This window comes from Lynx canadensis, chromosome B4 (genome assembly GCF_007474595.2).
Source record: "Lynx canadensis isolate LIC74 chromosome B4, mLynCan4.pri.v2, whole genome shotgun sequence".
Classification (NCBI taxonomy): Eukaryota; Metazoa; Chordata; class Mammalia; order Carnivora; family Felidae; genus Lynx; species Lynx canadensis.
The window spans coordinates 38,630,321-38,648,391 of NC_044309.1; the positions used below are offsets into that span (position 1 = coordinate 38,630,321).

General features: G+C 44.7%; 1 protein-coding gene across 5 annotated transcripts in view; it reads right to left on the reverse strand.

Annotated features, from left to right (window-relative positions):
• Positions 1 to 18,071, reverse strand: part of CRACR2A (calcium release activated channel regulator 2A) — a 137,807-nt gene that overhangs the window by 114,997 nt on the left and 4,739 nt on the right. For 4 of the 5 annotated variants that reach the window (XM_030321457.1, XM_030321456.1, XM_030321450.1 and 1 more), the window contains exon 2: positions 2,904 to 3,176. The exons of the other annotated variant lie outside the window; for it this stretch is intronic. The gene's annotated coding sequence lies outside the window, so the exon portion shown is untranslated. The remainder of the gene's footprint in view (positions 1 to 2,903; positions 3,177 to 18,071) is intronic. 5 annotated transcript variants of the gene reach the window in all.

Here is an 18,071-nt window from a genome sequence, read left to right on the forward strand (position 1 = left end):
CTCATTATAAGCCTTCTTTGGGGCATGTCACCAACTGGCCCATTTTCAGAGCTGCTCTCTTACCTCTGTCATGACCATCATCACCATGCCACCACTAACAGCAAACTTAAAAGGTAAAAGGTATAACTGTAAATCACACTTTTTTTTAAGACCCTGGAGGCAGTGTAATATATTAGGTAAAGCATCAGGTTCTAGAGGCAGAGAAATTTGTAGGTTCAAATACTCCTTCTACAAAGCACAAGTCATGAATCTTTGTCAAATGATTTCACTCTGATACTGTTTCCTTGTCTATAAAATGCGAATGGGAATCCCACATCCTCATGGGGTTCTGGTGAGACAGTACATGTGACAGAATGAGCCTTTTGACTGTCATTTGACATTTTTATCCTTGGTCCTCAAGCAGCCACCCAGGCTGTGCTAAAACAAATAGTGAGTAGGGTTTCTTCCCCTCCACTCTGGGATAAAATGGCATGGACATAACAAGGCAAGGCTGCACACCCAGGTGCCTGGACAAGTAACACAGGAAAGCGCACTTGTCATGTGCAAATGAAACAGAATCACATCCACACAGAAATCTACCCTCTTCTTCTCTTCTTGAAAAAGACTCCCTTTGAGGGGGGTGCCTGGAGGGGTCAGTTTGTTGAGCCTCTGACTCTTGATTTTGGCTCAGGTCATGATCTCACGGTTCATGTGATCAAGCCCCACGTCAGGCTTCATGCTTAAGATTCTCTCTCTCCCTCTGCCCCTCCCTACCCTCCAAAAAAGAAAAAAAAGAAGAAGAAAAAGAAAAAGAAGATGACAAATTGGGGGGTGGGGATAAGGGTTGGGAAAATGTCCAAACCAGTGGTCAGCATATGGTTATTAGAACCCAGTGTTTCCAGTCCTCTTGACAATTCATAGACATTTCAGAATTTTTAAGGTACATTTAGGTACAATACAAAATGGCAATCTTACCCATTGCAGCATTACTTGTAATAAATGCCAAATGACTGAAAACAACCTGTGTCCATCAGCAGGGGATTGGTTGAATAAATTAGGGTACATCCCTACAATGAAGTACTATGCCCCTTTTAAAAAAATGATGGGAAAGCTCTAAACATACTAATAGAAAAAGAGCGCCAAGATAAGTGAAGGGAAAAAAAAACAAGGTTAAAAAGAAGTGTGTATAGTGAGAAAAAACAAGATGGAGACATAAGATATATTTGTAATGACTTTTTTTGCAAAATGAAACTCTAGAAGGATGTATAAAACTAATAAAAGGGGGGGCACCTGGATGGCTCACTCGGTTAGGAGTCTGACTCTTGATTTCAGCTCAGATCATGATCTCATGGTTTTGTGAGATCAAGTCCCACACCTGCTTGGGATTCTCTCTCTGTTAATATTCACCCCTAGCCTTTTGTGTGTTTCTATCTTGTCACCCTGAAAGAGCTCACTTAGTGTTCCAGGGTAAATTCCAATAAAGACATGGTGAAGCCCTAACCCCCAGGACCTCCAGTGGGAGCTGATTTCGAAACAGGGTCATTGCAGATGTCACTAGCTAAGATGAGGTCGTACTGGAATAGGGTAGGCCCCTAATCCAGTATGACTGGTGTATTTATAAGACAGTCACATGAAGATAGACACACAGGGAGAAAGCCATGTGACAACGAAGGTGGAGCGTGAATTATGTGGCTACGAGCCACAAAATGCTAATGATTGCAAACAAACGACCAGAAGCTGGGTAGAGGCATGGAAGGATTCCCTTACAGGTTAGGGAGGGAGCATGGCCTTGCCACACCTTGACACTGGGTTTCAATCCCCCAGAACTCTGATATAATAAGTTTCTGCTGTTTTAAGTCACCCTGTTGGTGGTACTTTGTTATGGCTGCCATAGGAAATAAATACACTCTGGCCAGCTCAAGTGACAGAGCCACCTGACACTGTTCCATCTCAGTAGGGGCTTGGTAGACACAAAGGGCAACTCTGTCCCAATGAATGAAAACTTTAGGACCTTGGCTGATCAAGTTTTATTGCATAGGTATGCAACAAAAACTCAGTTGGTCAATAATCACTGAGTACTGACCTTGTGAAGAACATAGGAAAAAGAAAATGTTCTCTATCTGCCCTCAGGGAGTTGACAATGTGATTGAAGATGTCAGACAGACACAAAAAATATAATACATATATATATATATAGAGAGAGAGAGAGACAGAGACAGAGAGAGAGAGACAGAGAGAGACAGAGACAGAGAGACAGAGAGAGAGAGGGAGACACACACACATGCACATTATATACATATATATACACACATACACATTATATACATATATAATACATATATGTAATATAACACAATACATTTCCTATCGGCCAAATAAGCATGATCTCACCCCCCAGTGGATGCCACAGAAGTCACTCTCAACTAAATCCCACTGGACTGCTGTCTGGCCTCAATCTTCCACTGTATTTCATTTTAGCTGCTCCTGACATGTGTGTCCGGAAGACCTGGGAAAGTGTTGGAATGTCAGGCTAGTAGACAATTTCTAGAAGCTGTCACCACTGCTCCTGGCCTAAAGCCCAAACCTCTTGCCCACTGCAGATGCCCACTGCTGTCCATGATCACTGTCTGCTACCCCTCAGTTTCTTATCAGCTCCCTTTTCCTGTTCAAAGAGGAAGACCATGAACAATAAGCCTATTCTACACTTATCTACAAATCTGATATGCAAGAAACACAAAATCCAGGTAGTCTGGGGGTCTGCTTCGGCAGGTCACCTAGAAGAGGTTTTAAGAGGGGCTATAGAAAATCAGAGACCCTTAGCAAAGATACTGTCGTCTGCATCATCACTCAGAACCTTTGCTTATTTGTCCCAACCCCCTGGCAGGTTCCCACTATACCTGCCTCTAGGAACCTCCGGTCCTTACCAGAAGGAAGCCTTGCATCCGCTTCCACGCCTGGGGTCGGGGAGGCAGCACACGGGACTGAGCTCTCCTGGAGCTCTCTCTGAAGCCCAGGCCTCCGGGTTGGGCTGCTCTGAGACGAACAGACGTGGCCGTGGGAGTGCCAGGTGGACACCCAGGCAGGGCTCATGAGGAAAAGTGGCAAGTAGCTGAGGCTCCACCCTTGACAAACAGCCTGATGACCTGACTTTGGCTCCAGGCCAGTCCCCTGAGGGGCAGCTGTGGTCAGGGTATGACCTGCAGGTCGAACAGACAGAGGAAAGGTCTCTTCACTTTGACTTTATGTAATTCATTATAGATTCTCAGAGTAGAAAAGGCCTTTGAAGTCACTTAATTTTTAGCCTGTTGCTTACCAAATGAACTTCCAGATGGGCTTTGAGTCTGGCTTTGAAGCAGACACCACTGCTTGCCTCAGCAAGATCCATCTCTCCCTTGCTCCTTTCCAACAGAACTCCAATTGTGCTACCACTCAGCATAGGCGACCTATGCCCAGCTCAGGGGCCCTATCCAGTCAGAACACATGCAGGCCCCTTGCCTGTGGGCAAGTTTGGGATGGGTATGTCACTCCCTCTGGTCACAGAAACATGAGAGGGGCCTCCTGAGGATGTTTCTGGAAATGTTTTCCTGGCTCTTAAAAAGAGAGATGCATCAACCTCTTCCTCTGCTGGATGTTGTCTTGTCCAGCCACACGGTGACCTTCTGCAACTACGTTGTGACCATAATGCATAAGCATAAGGGAAGAATGGAGAAAGAAAGAACCCAGGTCATTGATGATATCATTGAACCAAGCACAGGACTAATCAGCCCTGATGTCACTCCCCCACCCCCAGACTTCTCATTATACAAGTAATAAATACTCCTGTTGTTTATGTTCACTGAAATGGGTTTTGGAGTTTTGTTTTTACTGCCTACACCTAAGATGATCCTAAGTGATGTGCGTTCAGACATTCCTGGAACCACAGGACCATATTTCTGAAGCACAATCTCACCATACTGACTATAGCTTCCCAAACTTCCACATCATTCTCTTCCCACCTTTTCTTTTTTATTTATTTTTGAGAGAGAGAGAGAGTGCAAGCAGAGGAGGGGCAGAGAGAGAGGGAGACACAGAATCTGAAGCAGGCTCCAGGCTCTGAGCTGTCAGCACAGAGCCCGGCAGAGGGCTCAAACTCATGGACTACGAGATGAGGACCTGAGCTGAGGTCTACACTTAACCGACTGAGCCACCCAAGTACCCCATCTTCCCACCTTTTCTTGGTAGTCCATCATCTCCCCAGACTTGACACATTTGACCATCTTTTCAATACAGTAATCAATTCTACAGTATATGCCAATTGGGTCATTTAATTAATTAGACATTTTGAGTTCCCTATGATGTTTCAGACAGGGACTCAAAAATGAAGCCTTGAGGGGTACCTGGTGGGTGAGACCCACCCCTGGCAAGGAGGTTAAGTGCCATGTGGCAAGCACATGGTAGGATGTGCACACTGGGCATGGAAGACCTCGGGGTAGGCAGTGCTAGCAAAAGCACCGCGGAAAAGAAACTAATTCCTGAAGGAAGAGTAGAAGATGGTGAGCAGAAAGACCTTCACAACCAAGGACACGAATAATGATGAAAATATAATAAACAATGATGGCGGCGAACATTTCCTGAGCACTTACAGCAAACCAGGCACTGACTGTTTTTAGTGCTTTCTGAGTATTAACTCAGTTAGTCCTCCACCAAAGCCTATCAGGTAGCTCATATTATTAGCCTCATTTTATGGAAAAACAAAGTAAGGCGTGGAGAGGCTGATATAGGAAGTGAGTGGCAGAGGCAGGATTTCATTGCTGGCGCCAGTGCTCCCAGGCTCATACTCTTGACTCGTCTACATCAGTGATTCTCACGATGGTCACCAGAACAACAGCACCAGAAGCCCCTGGGAACCTGTTACAAATTCAGATCTTGGGCCTCATTTCAGACTTACGGAATCAGAACCTCTGGAGGTGAGATCCAGCATGCTGTGTTTAATAAGCCTTCTGTGTCATTCTAGAAGCCGCATAATGTCTGAGAACCCCTGATTGACACCATAAACACATGATGAGAAAGGATGGCATGTTCAGAATGTTCAGAGGAAGAGGGATGTTGGGAAGAGAAGCAAAGTCAGCAGGGAAAATGGGGTAAATCTGAAGAACCCTGCATATTAGCCTAAGGAGAATGGGCGTTATGGTATAGGCATTTTGAATGAAGGTGGGAGGTGAGGCAGAGAAGTGGCATGATTGAGCTTTGTTCTTTGGGGCAAGATCTCTGCACTGGTGTTAGGAATGAACCGTAGGGGAAACGGCCAGAAGGTGGAAGCCCAGGTAAGAGCAGGGGTTGCACTAAGCTGGTGGTAGTGCACAGAAACAGGGATGCAAGAGGAGAATGTAAGAGACAGGTTGTGATAATGGCTGGACATGGGATACAGTGTTGGCAGTTATCCAGGATGCCTCCACAGCTTCTAGCTTCAGAAGTTAGGTCGGTGGAGAAAGTGTTTAGCTAGACTGGAAATGCTGGAAGAGGAACAAGTTTGGCAGGGAAGATAATTAAGTACATTTAGGAAACATGAATACTGAGGTATCTGTGGCATATCGGGATGAAGGTATTTCAAAATACAATGAGAAAGAAGGATCTGGTACTCAGGGGTGGGGTCCAGGCTGGACACATAGGTTTGGGGTTCACCTGAATAAACGTGATACCTGAGGCCATGATAAAGTTAAGGCTGATCACAGATTGTGTAGGAAGGAAAAGAGTGAAGTTTGGATTCATGCAGGATGCTAACATTTAAGGGACTCTGGAGTAAGTGAGCAAAGGAGACTCAGAAGAAGAACTTAGAGAGGCAGAAGAAAACAAAGGAAAGAATGTTGTCTCAGAATCCAAGGACGAGAAAAGTTGGAGAATGTCTAAAGAAGCAGAGGGTTGACAATGGCTTCCAATAAGGAAGTGTCAAGTGTCAAGACTGAGAAGAAAGACTGGATTTAGCAATGGGGAGGTCACAGGTGAACTCAGAAAGAGCAGTCCCAGTGGAGGGATAGAGGCAGAAGCCAGATTCGTTCATAGACTTATTCTCTAGAGAAGCAATATCTACCATACTCCAGCCAGGCGTTGTACTTTATGTTGGAGATATAGTGACAAGCAGGACACACATGAATCCAACCCCCAGCAGGTGGTGAGGGAAGACACACAATGAACAGACATGACAAAAATAATGATGGAATCACAAGTGAGGGAAGTGGCTCTGATGAAGACATGAAGACATACAGAATGCTTGCTCTAGGGAGTGGAAAGCAACAGCACTAGCAGAGACAGAAGATGAGGGAAAGGAAGGGACGTTTAAGGTGAGTTTCCCAAGACGAACAGGAGTGAGCCAGGGAAGAGGATGGAAAGCGGGGACAAGGAGCAGCCCCTGCAAACACCCTCAAGGAGAAAGAGCTCTCATGTGTTCAGGAAATGGAAGGAAATGGAAGTGAAGAGAACAATTTTAACATGGCAGGGAGTGGCCAGGGATGTGGGATGAAGGGGCTCTGGGGGCCAGGTTAGGGATCTGGGACTTCATCCAAGCAGTTCTGGGAAATCACTGATATTGTAGTCTAAAAGTTTGGGACAGTCACAATCTGATTTGTTTTTTAAAAGATAACTTTGGCCAACTTGTGGGGAATGCAATGGGTAAGGGAAAGATGGAATGGGGAGTGGATGTACCGAAAGCAGGTGGGGGAATATTATAGTCCAGGTGAGAGATGGTAGTGTCCTGGACCAAGGTGGGAGATTCTAGAACTTCTTAGAAGGTGGGATCAGGAGGACTGAGGGATTGGATATGGTAAATAGGGAGAGGGGTTGAGGCCAGCTTGTGCTCTATGGTCCTCTCTACGTCCATTTTGGATACTCCCAGAGGATCACTAAGCTGGAGTAACATGTGTCCCTGAATTCCAAACAGAGACAAGACCAAGCCCCAGTGGCTCTCCATGACTCATAGCAGCAATTGGGAGACAAGTCTTACCCAGCCTCCTCTCCTCAGGGTGCCTCTAACCCCTCAGAGATAAAATGATCCCTCAGATAGGAGGTCTCTTGAAAACCTCCTCACCTTGTTTGCTTGTACTACTTCTGGGGTCATGTCCTTGGGGGGTGGGGCACAGAGCAGAACAAGCCTCCATCACTCTACCACTTGGGCTGGAAAGCCATGCTGGCTGGCTTCTCATTAAGGCACACACGCACTGTTCAGGGTGTTCATAAACTACATTCAGTACAGTGTGGACAATTCTAGGTCCCAGAGGCCAATCTCCATTGGGTTACTCTTCCCACTCATAATATGCCATTTTTTTTTTTTTTTTAGGTAGGCTTTGCACCCAGTGTGGAGCCCAACACAACACTTAAACTCACAACACTGAGATCAAGACCTGAGCTGAGATCATGAATTGGACGCTTAACTGGCTGAGCCACTCAGGTGCCCCAATTTTGTCAATTCTTTTTAACAGAATTTCTTTCTTCATATATACATAATTTATTGCCAGGTTAGCTAACATACAGAGTACACAGTGTGCTCTTGGCTTCAGGAGTAGATTCCCATGATTCATCACTTACATACAACACTCAGTACTCATCCCAACAAGTGCCCTCCTCAAATAAATATTCTAAACTTCTTTTTCTGGCATTATAGTAGGCTAAGTACTTTGACCACCCCCCCCCACCCCTGCACTAAAAACAACTGAAAAATCTTGTACAAAATACATTTTTTAAAAAAATATCTCTAAGAGCACGATGAGCTGGCAAGAGAAGAAGGAATTCACTGGTCAGGGACTTCTGCAGATAATGGAATATCTAGGTTCTGATTATAATAATGGCTATAATGTAATCAAAGAAATTAAAGACAAGCTTAAAATTATGTACAAGGAACAACAGCAACAAATTGCGAGAAATAATGAAGAATATATGGGGAAAATGGACCAAAGGGAATTTTTAGAAGTAAAAATAAATAACTAAAATCACAATCTGTGGACAGACTTAATAGCATATTAGATACAGTCTGAGAAAGAAGTAGTGAGCTAGAAGCTAGGTCAAAATAAACTAACCAAAATGCAACACAGAAAGACAAAGACTCAGAAAAATACGGAGAGAGCTTAAGAGACATGAAAACTAGAAACTAGCATGTGTCTTTGTGAAGCCCTAGCAAGGGAAGAGAGAGAGAAAGTATTTGGACAGATAATGGCTATAAAAGTGAAGAAAGATACCAATACACATATTCAAGAATGCCAATGAATCTCAAGAAGAATGAATAAAAGGAAACCCACAACTAGTTATATCTTAGTGAGACTACAGAACGTTAAAGACAAAAAGAGTATCTTAAAAGCAGCCAACGAGAAGAGACAAGTTACCTTTAAATGATTTTAAGTCAAAAGGTGGTGGTCAAATGCCCTCAACATGGTAGAAGAGAGTAACTGTCATCTGAGAATTCTATACCTAAAAAAACATTCTTTAAGAATAAGAGAAATTGGGGCACCTGGCTGGCTCAGTCAGTAGAGCATGTGACTCTTAATCTCAGGGTTGTGAGTTCGAGCCCCACATTGGGTGTAGAGATTACTTAAAGAATAAATAAATAAAGGGGCACCTGGGTGGCTCAGCCAGTTGAGCGTCCGACTTCAGCTTAGGTCATGATCTCATGGTTCATGGGTTCAAGCCCCGCATCCAGCTCTGTGCTGACTGCTCAGAGCCTGGAGCCTGCTTTGGATTCTGTGTCTCCCTCTCTCTCTCTGCCCCTCATCAGCTTGCTCCCTGTCTCTCTCTGTTTCTCTCAAAAATAAATAAACATTAAAAAAATAATAAAATAAACTAATAAAATAATTTTTTAAAAAAAGAATAAGAGAAATGAAGGCATTATCCAATAAACAAAATTCTAGTTTGCCACAAGCAGACCCTCATTAAAGAGTATTTTTTTTTTTTTTTGAGAGAGAGAGAGACAGAGCAAATGGGGGAGGGACAGAGAAAGAGGCAGACCGAGGATCTAAAGCAGGCTCTGCACTGACAACAAAGAACCTGATTTGGGGCTCAAACTCATGAACTTCGAGATCATGACCTGAGCCGAAGTTAGATGCCTAACCGACTGAGCCAGCCAGGTGCCCCTTAAAGGAAATTTTTAAAAGGTATATTTCTGACAGGAGGAAAGATTCTGATGGAAGATCTGAGATTAAAGAAGGAATGAGGAAGAAGGAAAACAAAAATGGATTTTCTCAGTCCACTGACAAAAGAGCGTAGATCTGGAGTCAGACATGTTGACACTAATCTCTTGCTGTCATTTCTTACTACCTGCGAGACTTGAATCTTCATCTTAAAAATTCATATAATAGGGGGGTGCCTGGGTAGCTCAGTCGGTTAAGCTTCTGACTTCACCTCAGGTCATTATCTCGCGGTTTTTGAGTTCGAGGCCCACGTTGGGCTCTGTGCTGACAGCTCAGACCCTGGAGCCTGCTTCCGATTCTGTGTCTCCCTTTCTCTCTGTTCCTCCCTTGCTCATGTCTGTCTCTCTCTCTCAAAAATAAATAAAGATTTAAAAAAATTAAATTCATATAATAGGGATACCTGGCTGGCTCAGTTGGTAGAGCATGCGACTCTTGATCTCAGGGTTGTAAGGTCAAGTCCTATGTTGGGTGTAAAGATTACTTAAAATAAAATGTTTTTTAAAAATTCATATGGGGCGCCTATGTGGCTTAGTCAGTTAAGCATCTGACTCTTGGTTTCAGCTCAAGTCATGATCTTGTGGGAACTGGAGCCTTGCATCGGGCTTCTTGCTGACCCTGCAGAGCCTGCTGAGATTCATATTCTCTCTGTCTCTCTCTGTCCCTCTCTCTCTCTCAAAATAAATAAATAAAATTTAAAAATTCACATAATAATACCACTTATTCAAGGCTGTTGTAAGGAATAAATGAGCAGACACATACAAATGCTCTCAACATAGCTTCTGCCTCCAGAAGATGTAAAATAAATCCTAATTTCCTATCTCTTCAAAATGTAATAAATAAACAAGGAAGGAAGACACTGTTAGCAACAGAGAATTACTGCCTCTGCTTCAGGTGGAAGATACAATTCTGGCACTTTGTCACAGCATATGAATCTGCACTACAGAGCTGATGCTTAGCAGCTGTTTCCTTGTTATCTTTTCAGTATCAAGCCCAAGATCTTCCAAACAAAATATGATATCTCTATTTTTAAAATACTGCATGTGCGCGCACACACGTTCCAGGGATATGTACACTTTGGATTTCCATTTAACTCACAATTGTAAGATAACCTACGTTCACAGTTTTAAGAGATCATAAAAAATGTGTTCGTCCATCCATAGGGCAAAATGGTTCAGTCCACCTGCTTCCCTGTCCCAGGGCTCTTCTGACAACCAGGAGACAGCAGGAGGCACACAGATGACCTCTCTGCTGCAGCTTCTGCACCCCTGTCCCCATGCTGAGACACTCTCCCTGACTCCATCCTGGACCTCACTCTGTTTCATAAGGACTACGAAAGAAGAGAAAAGGCAGCTAAGAAAAGTTAGCTTAGACCCTTTGAAGTTCTCTGCCTAATTTTCATTTGGCAACAATCTAGAAGGCAGCGGGGGGGGGGGGGGGGGGGATGGGGGGGGGGGGGGGAAAAAACCAGGGAGGGGATAGGGACACCTGGGTGGCTCAGCCAGTTGAGCATCTGACTTTGGCTCAGGTCAAGATCTTGTGGTTCTTGAGTTCGAGCCCTGTGCTGGGCTTGCTGCTGTAAATGCAGAACCTGCTCTAGATCCTCTGTCCCCCTCTCTCTCTGCCCTTCCCCTGTGCACATGCGCTCTATCTCAAAAATAAACATTAAGGAAAAAAAACAAACAAACAGGGAAGGGAAGGACAAATCCAGAACCAATCTTCCCTTGATTGTGTCAAGGAAACAACTAACACCAGTCCTGAAGTTCTAAGACCTGGGCTGGCATCCTTACTCTTCCATTTGTTCCCATGTGTCCTTAGTCAAGCCACTGAACCTCTCTGATTCTATTCTCCTCACCTGTAAATTGGAGGCAGTAATTATATCATATTTGGAGAGCATCTTACAATTTACTAAGTGTTTCCATAGGCATCATTTCATTTAACATGCACAGTGGAGCATACAACACCCAGCATTATAATCACCTCACTGCTCTGCTGTGAAGATTTAAAAGCGGATCATGGGACCGCTGTGCAAAGAGCAAAGAGCTTGGTCCGCAGGAAGGATCATCGTCAGCGTACTGGTCTTAGCCTGTTGGGAGTCGGGGATCTGTAGTCCAAACATGTGCATTTGAATTCTGATTCTACACTTATTACCCGGATGACCTTGAGCAGGTGGCTTGGCTTCCACCTTCCTCACCTCTAAGCTAAGGATGAGAGTAATAGTCCTGTCTCGTAACTCAGGTACATGGGAGGCACTCAGTGAATGAGTGAACTTGCATCTACACCAAGTGAAGTTGACAGGTGTCTGACCACACACACCTGCACTCGCGGCCAGGCACCATGCTCCATCCTTTCTTCTCCACAGCTACCTCTACTCTCTATACCCCTGGGCAAATATCTGTGAAGGAAGGGCAGGAGCTCCGGATATCAGGACGTACTGTGGATCGTTTCTTACAGACGACAAAGCCTCAGATTAACACCTCTATTTGTGGGGCATCTCCATGCTGTTGGGGATGAAATGGAACCCGGGCTCCCCGAGGCGCCAGTCAGCCTGGACCCTTCCCATTTCTGCCTGAGAGTCTTGCAAGCTAGGAGCTCTGGACTCTGGTCACTGGCCAAGCTCACCCTATTGGTAAATGGCACTGAGGCCTGAGCCGACTCCCCACGGACCTATTTTAAAGACCTACAAAGCAAATGGTCAATTTAGCCCAGCCTGGTGAATGGATGGGGACTACTTGGCTGCAAAAAAATATAAGCAGCCTCCATTTAAAAGGTTTTATCCTTATAAAGTGGTTTCCCATTGTTACTGCTTCATTCTACTGTTCACAACATGCCTAAGAGATGTGATGGGCATGGGGCCATCAGTGGGGTGGGTGGCTGAGGCCAATTACAGTGAGCAAGTGCCACAAACTTGCTGCCAAGTATAACTGCTCCACTTGAGCTTTCTGGTCTTACCCGACCGCCTGCTTCCACTCCTGGGGACCAGGTCCTAAGAGAACTGCATCCTAAGAGAACCCCATTAGGACTTCCATCAGACTGGCATTTGCATTCAGGGGGACATGAGGCATGACTCTGTCACTGAGCTTGTGTCTTAAGCTACAGAAGAAAACACGCTCAGGAGCATTAATTAGGCCCAATCAGCCTGGAGTTTATAGGCTAACGGCCCTGAGCAGTGCCGTGAACACATGTGTTCCCTGGGTGAGGACAAGACAGTCAGCCATGACCGTCACCGTGCTAGTTAACATCTCTTTCTAAAGTCCTCTGGGACAGCCCGGCCCTGACTTTGCAGCTGCAGACAGCACGGCATGGCTGTGTGGTGCGTGAACTAGTAAAGGACCCAGGCAGGTAGGGGCAGAAAGGATGGTTAAGGCTGTTGCCAGGCCTCGGGTGTGCCCCACAACTAGGCTGAAAAGAAATCAGGCAGCAGACATGGAAGAAGCCAATGGTGGGCTATTGTTAAAGGAGTTATCACCTGGGCTTCTCCTCTCTGTCTGTTTTGGGTAGCTTTCCTGGTGGATAACTTTGTACAAAGAGTGTGAGTCTCTGTGAGTGGCCCTGCCTGCTTCCACTCTACAGCCCTATAGAACCTTCTGCGTGGTTCTGAACACATCTCCATCCTAATGAAGCATGGTCCATATAACACAGGTTTGCACCCATGCAGAATCTAGAACCCTCCGAGTGTAGACACACATGTGCCCAGGCAGGACAGGCTGTGCTGAATTCTATACAACATCTCTGTCCACGTGAGAGAGGAAGGATCAGAGAGTTCTGGCTCCTAACATTTTTTAGAGGGTAAACTGGGTCAGTGATGGCCAGTAGGAGGAGGAGGTAACCCTTGAAAATATTGGTAGGGTTGGGGCGCCTGGGTGGTTCAGTCGGTTAAGCATCCGACTTCGGGTCAGATCATAATCTCATGGTTAATGAGCTCAAGGACCACATCAGGCTCTCTGCTGTCAGCACAGAGCCCGCTTCGGATCCTCTGTCCCCGTCTCTCTCTGCCCCTCCTCCACTCATGCTCAATCTTTCTTCTCTCTTTCTCTCTCTCTCAAAAATAAATTTAAAAACATTAAAAAATTATTGGCAGGGTTAAAGCATGTCTTGTGGGTTTAATTTCCATTCAGAAGGGCCCTTAGACACTGTCTATTAAAATGAACTGAAGGATTCTCATGGAACACTCCTCCCAGGACTTGATGTGGCCACCCATCTGCTGAATTCCACTATCACTGCAAGCCCAGCTCAGTTCTCACCTACACTGTTACGCCTTCTCTAAAGCCCATTTCCTTCCAGAGTACACACTCTGTCTTGCCCTCTTTGTAACAGTCACCTATGCTGTCAACACAAGTATTAGGGCCTTTGTTCTTTCTGCCAGCGCAACGTACTGCACACAGTAGGTGCTTAATCACTACCTGTTGATCCATTTTGTTTAAATTTTGGGGTTTTGTGGGGGGGGTGGGGGAGGCTGGCATTAATAATCACTAAAATCACATTCACTTAGCCCCTGAAGTATCCGAAAATTCAGATGTGGTAAGTGGTGTAATGTGATTGTTATTCAGAACAAATTAGAGCTCTTCATTCTATTTCTAACTCCAGCAAATAGGGCTTGCATGTTTAAAAAAATATTTTTAGTTTGCAATGTGTGATTGCATAATGGAGGCCTAGTAATTTTTTTTTTCATTAACATTCATTTCACTTAGCAGTTCCTTTTTGTGTCTTTGTTTCTGATTCAAGCAGCGGTCCAGTGTATTAAAATCACATTCCTTAAAAAATGCTAGAGCAGACTTTTCAATCGGTCTTCCCCATCCCTATATTTCTGACTGGCCTGTGCCTGGAGCACGTTACCTAGTGCCAAGTCAGAGGAATCTGCTCCCATGTTACAGGTGTGTTAACAGAGCTCTGTTATTCAGCAGACCTCACTCCCCAAGGGATTAGCCTTTGCAGGGAGCCTTTCTGATACAGAAGGATCGGCAGCAATGGGGGAGATGTCCTTGATGTAAGTATCTAATCTAGAATTAGATTTGCGAACTCAGACAAGTTATTTAACCACTCTGAGCCTCAGTCCCCTCATCTGTAAAATGGGGATGCTAAGTCCTAGATTAGAGACAGTGCCTGGCACATGGTAGGTACTCAATAAATTATCCTATGCAGGGAGCCCATGTCAAAGTCTGCTGGATACCTTGCTGTTTCTCCAGCTGACTTCATTCCTGGACTTAAGCCACATCTCCCAAAAACGAAACCCTGAGCCCCAAGCAAAGATGAACCCTAGAAATCTGAGTGTGGGGCAACACAGCAGGGGCCAGCAGAGTCCACAGAGAGGGTGATGAAAAGCAAGAAGAAAGGTGCCAGACAAAAACAGACACATAGACCAATGGAATAGATAGAGACCCCATAATTGGACCCACAAATGTACAGCCAACTAATGTTTGACAAAGCAGGAAAGAGTATCCAATGGAAAAAAGAGTCTCTTCAGCAAATTGTGCTGGGGGAACTGGACAGCAACATGCAGAAAGATGAAACTAGACCACTTTCTTACACCATACACAAAAATAAACTCAAAATGGATGAAGGACCTGAATGTGAGACAGGAAACCATCAAAACCCTAGAGGAGAAAGCAGGAAAAGACCTCTCTGACCTGAGTTGTAGCAATTTCTTACTTGACACATCCCCAAAGGCAAGGGAATTAAAAGCAAAAATGAACTATTGAATGGACTTCATCAAGATAAAAAGCTTCTGCACTGAAAAGGAAACAATCAACAAAACTAAAAGGCAACCGACGGAATGGGAAAAGATATTTGCAAATGACATAACAGATAAAGGGCTAGTATCCAAAATCCATAAAGAACTCACCAAACTCTACACCCAAAAAACAAATAATTCTATGAAGAAATGGGCAGAAGACATGAATAGATACTTTTCTAAAGAAGACATCCAGATGGCCAAAAGGCTCATGAAAAGATGCTCAACATCACTCCTCATCAAGGAAATACAAATCAAAACCACACTGAGATACCACCTCATGCCGGTCAGAGTGGCTAAAATGAACAAATCAGGAGACTATAGATGCTGGCAAGGATATGGAGAAATGGGAACCCTCTAGCACTGTTGGTGGGAATGCAAACTGGTGCAGCCACTCTGGAAAACTGTGGAGGTTCCTCAAAAAATTAAAAATAGATCTACCCTATGACCCAGCAATAGCACTGCTAGGAATTTACCCAAGGGATACAGGAGTGCTGATGCATAGGGGCACTTGTACCCCAATGTTTATAGCAGCACTTTGAACAATAGCCAAATTATGGAAAGAGCCTAAATGTCCATCAACTGATGAACAAAGAAGATGTGGTTTATAGATACAATGGAATACTACTTGGCAATGAGAAAGAATAAAATCATGCCATTTGCAGCAATGTGGATGGAACTGGAGGGTTTTATGCTAAATGGAAGAAGTCAGTCAGGGAAAGACAGATACATGTTTTCACTCATATGTGGATCTTGAGAAACTTACCAGAAGACCATGGCGGGGAGGGGAAAAAACTAGTTACAAACAGAGAGAAAAGAAGGCAAACCATAAGAGGCTCTTAAATACAGAGAACAAACTGAGGGTTGATGGGGGGTGGGGGAGAGGGGAAAGTGGGTGATGGCCATTGAGGAGGGCACTTGTTAGGATGAGCACTGAGTGTTGCATGTAAGCCAATTTGACAATCAATTATTTTTTACAAAATAATAAGTCATTTAGTACAGCAAAAAAAAAAAAAAAAAAAAAAAAAGGAGGAGGAGGAGAGGAGGAGGAGGAGGTGGAGGAGTGGGAGGAGGAGGAGAAAGGTGCCAAAGAGACACACACTGCAAAAGATAAAAATGCTGGAAAGAATGTCTGCTGAAGAAACAGGAAATACATTCTGGCACATTTGTAGTCAGGACAAACATGTTGTAGGGATAAATTACATGGCCTGAGTAAATGCAGAGTCAGGCTTCATCAGAACACCAAGAGGGGACAGAAAAGCACAACTGCTCGTGATTAAGAATAAGAACTGACATGGTGACCAAATCCCTATGGCCAAAGAGAATTCGCCATCTATCTCGCCGTGGGAGGGACCCATGCACGGTCAAAGCTAAACTCGCACTTTATAGTACGTGTGTAATTAGTTGAGAAGCTTAATTTAGCAGTTTGGTAAATTCCATTAGCAGTTTATCTATGGTGTGTAATTAAGCTATTTACAAGCAAACCCTTTTTGGCTAAAGCCTCCCGTGAGGAATCCTAATGGAAGATGGTTCATGGGACATATACCCAAAGTTTTGCAGATTCTAGAAACCTTCTGGAGTAGACGCTGTGCTTGATTCTATACAATGACATTCCCATCCAGACGAAGGAGGAAGGTCAGAGAGTCCAGAGTCAATCCCGGCCTCTGGCATTACCATGGCCTCAGGATGTTGCATCTCTGATGCAAGGAGTATTCCATTGTATCTATAAACCACGTCTTTTTTGTTCATCCTCATCTCGAAGGATGAATGATAGTAAATACCATAGCGGACCATTGGGAGAAATATATGAGGTGCTGTATAAAGTGCTCAGCACAGAACCCAGCCCAAAGGAGGGTAGTGTCACAGAAGCTCGTGTGGCAGAAGCAAAGAGTAAAAAAAAACAACACCCCAGCAAGTATCAAGGAACAGCAGCAAAAAGATTGCCCAAGTGGAGGGGGCATCTGATAGCTAGGCCACTGCGAGAAAGGAAGCTGAGACACAGCAAGACTGGGGAACTCTCTGGGGTCAGGGTTAATACCTCACCGTGTTAGTTGGGAAGATGAAGACACGTCTGGTGGTGGTCGTGGTGGCTACACAGCACAGTGAATGCTGTTTTTTTTTTTAAGTTTATTTACTTATTTTTAGTGAGACAGAGAGAGTGTGAGCAGGGGAGGGGCAGAGAGAGAGAGAGAGAGAGAGAGAGAGAATCCCAAGCAGGCTTCCCACAGAGCCCAATACGGGGCTCCAACTCACCAAACCGTGAGATCATGACCTGAGTGGAAATCAAGAGTTGGACGCTTAACTGACTGAGCCACCCAGGCGCCCCAACACTGTGAATGTTCTTAATGCCACTGAACTACACACTTAAAAATGGTTAAAATTGTAAATTTTATGTTCTGTATATTTTACTCCAATTAAAAAAAAGACCAAGTTACCAAAAAACAAAAAACAAAAAAAAAAAAAACAAAAAAACTCTAAAATAAAACAATATCCTAAAACTGAACTCTTAGCCCACTGAAGACATTAAAACAAAAGTAACAGAAAGGAGAATTAGGGTCACCTTCTCTCTGTGGGACTCAGGGAAGGCACTGTCCATGCACCCAGACACCACACTGAAGGCTACCACCTCTTTCGCATGAAGCTGATCCTTACCCAGGACATCTGTTTATTACTTTCGTAAAGGTTTATTTACTTTTGAGAGAGAGCAAAAGCAGGGGAGGGACAGAGAGAGAGGGGTCTGAAGTGGGTTCTGCTCTGACAGCAGAGAGCCCGATGTGGGGCTCGAACTCACAAATCGGGAGATCACGACCAGAGCCAAAGTCGAGCACTCAGCCCACTGAGCCACCCAGGTGCCCCCAGGACGTCTGTTTCATACAAGCTGCCAGAAGACTTGAAAACCCACAGCCACCACGGATCATGGCATCAGAGAAAGAGCTAAGATTCTTATGCAGAACAATTCGTCTTTTCTGACGGTATCTCCCCGATAGGAATTTCTGACCATAATTCAGATGAAATAGAAGGAAGCTTCCAAGGACCTCCACCCCTTCCCTTCCATGTTCTCTGGGGACAGTGGTGCTGCTGTCTTGTTCAGGTTATAAACAGAGTGGCTTTCACCCCCCCCCCCCCTCCTTCCCCACAGAAATATAAACCCTAGCTGGAGGCACATGTAGCCTCTCTGGCCAGGGTCTCTAACCCCCTTGGCCATGACCTCACTG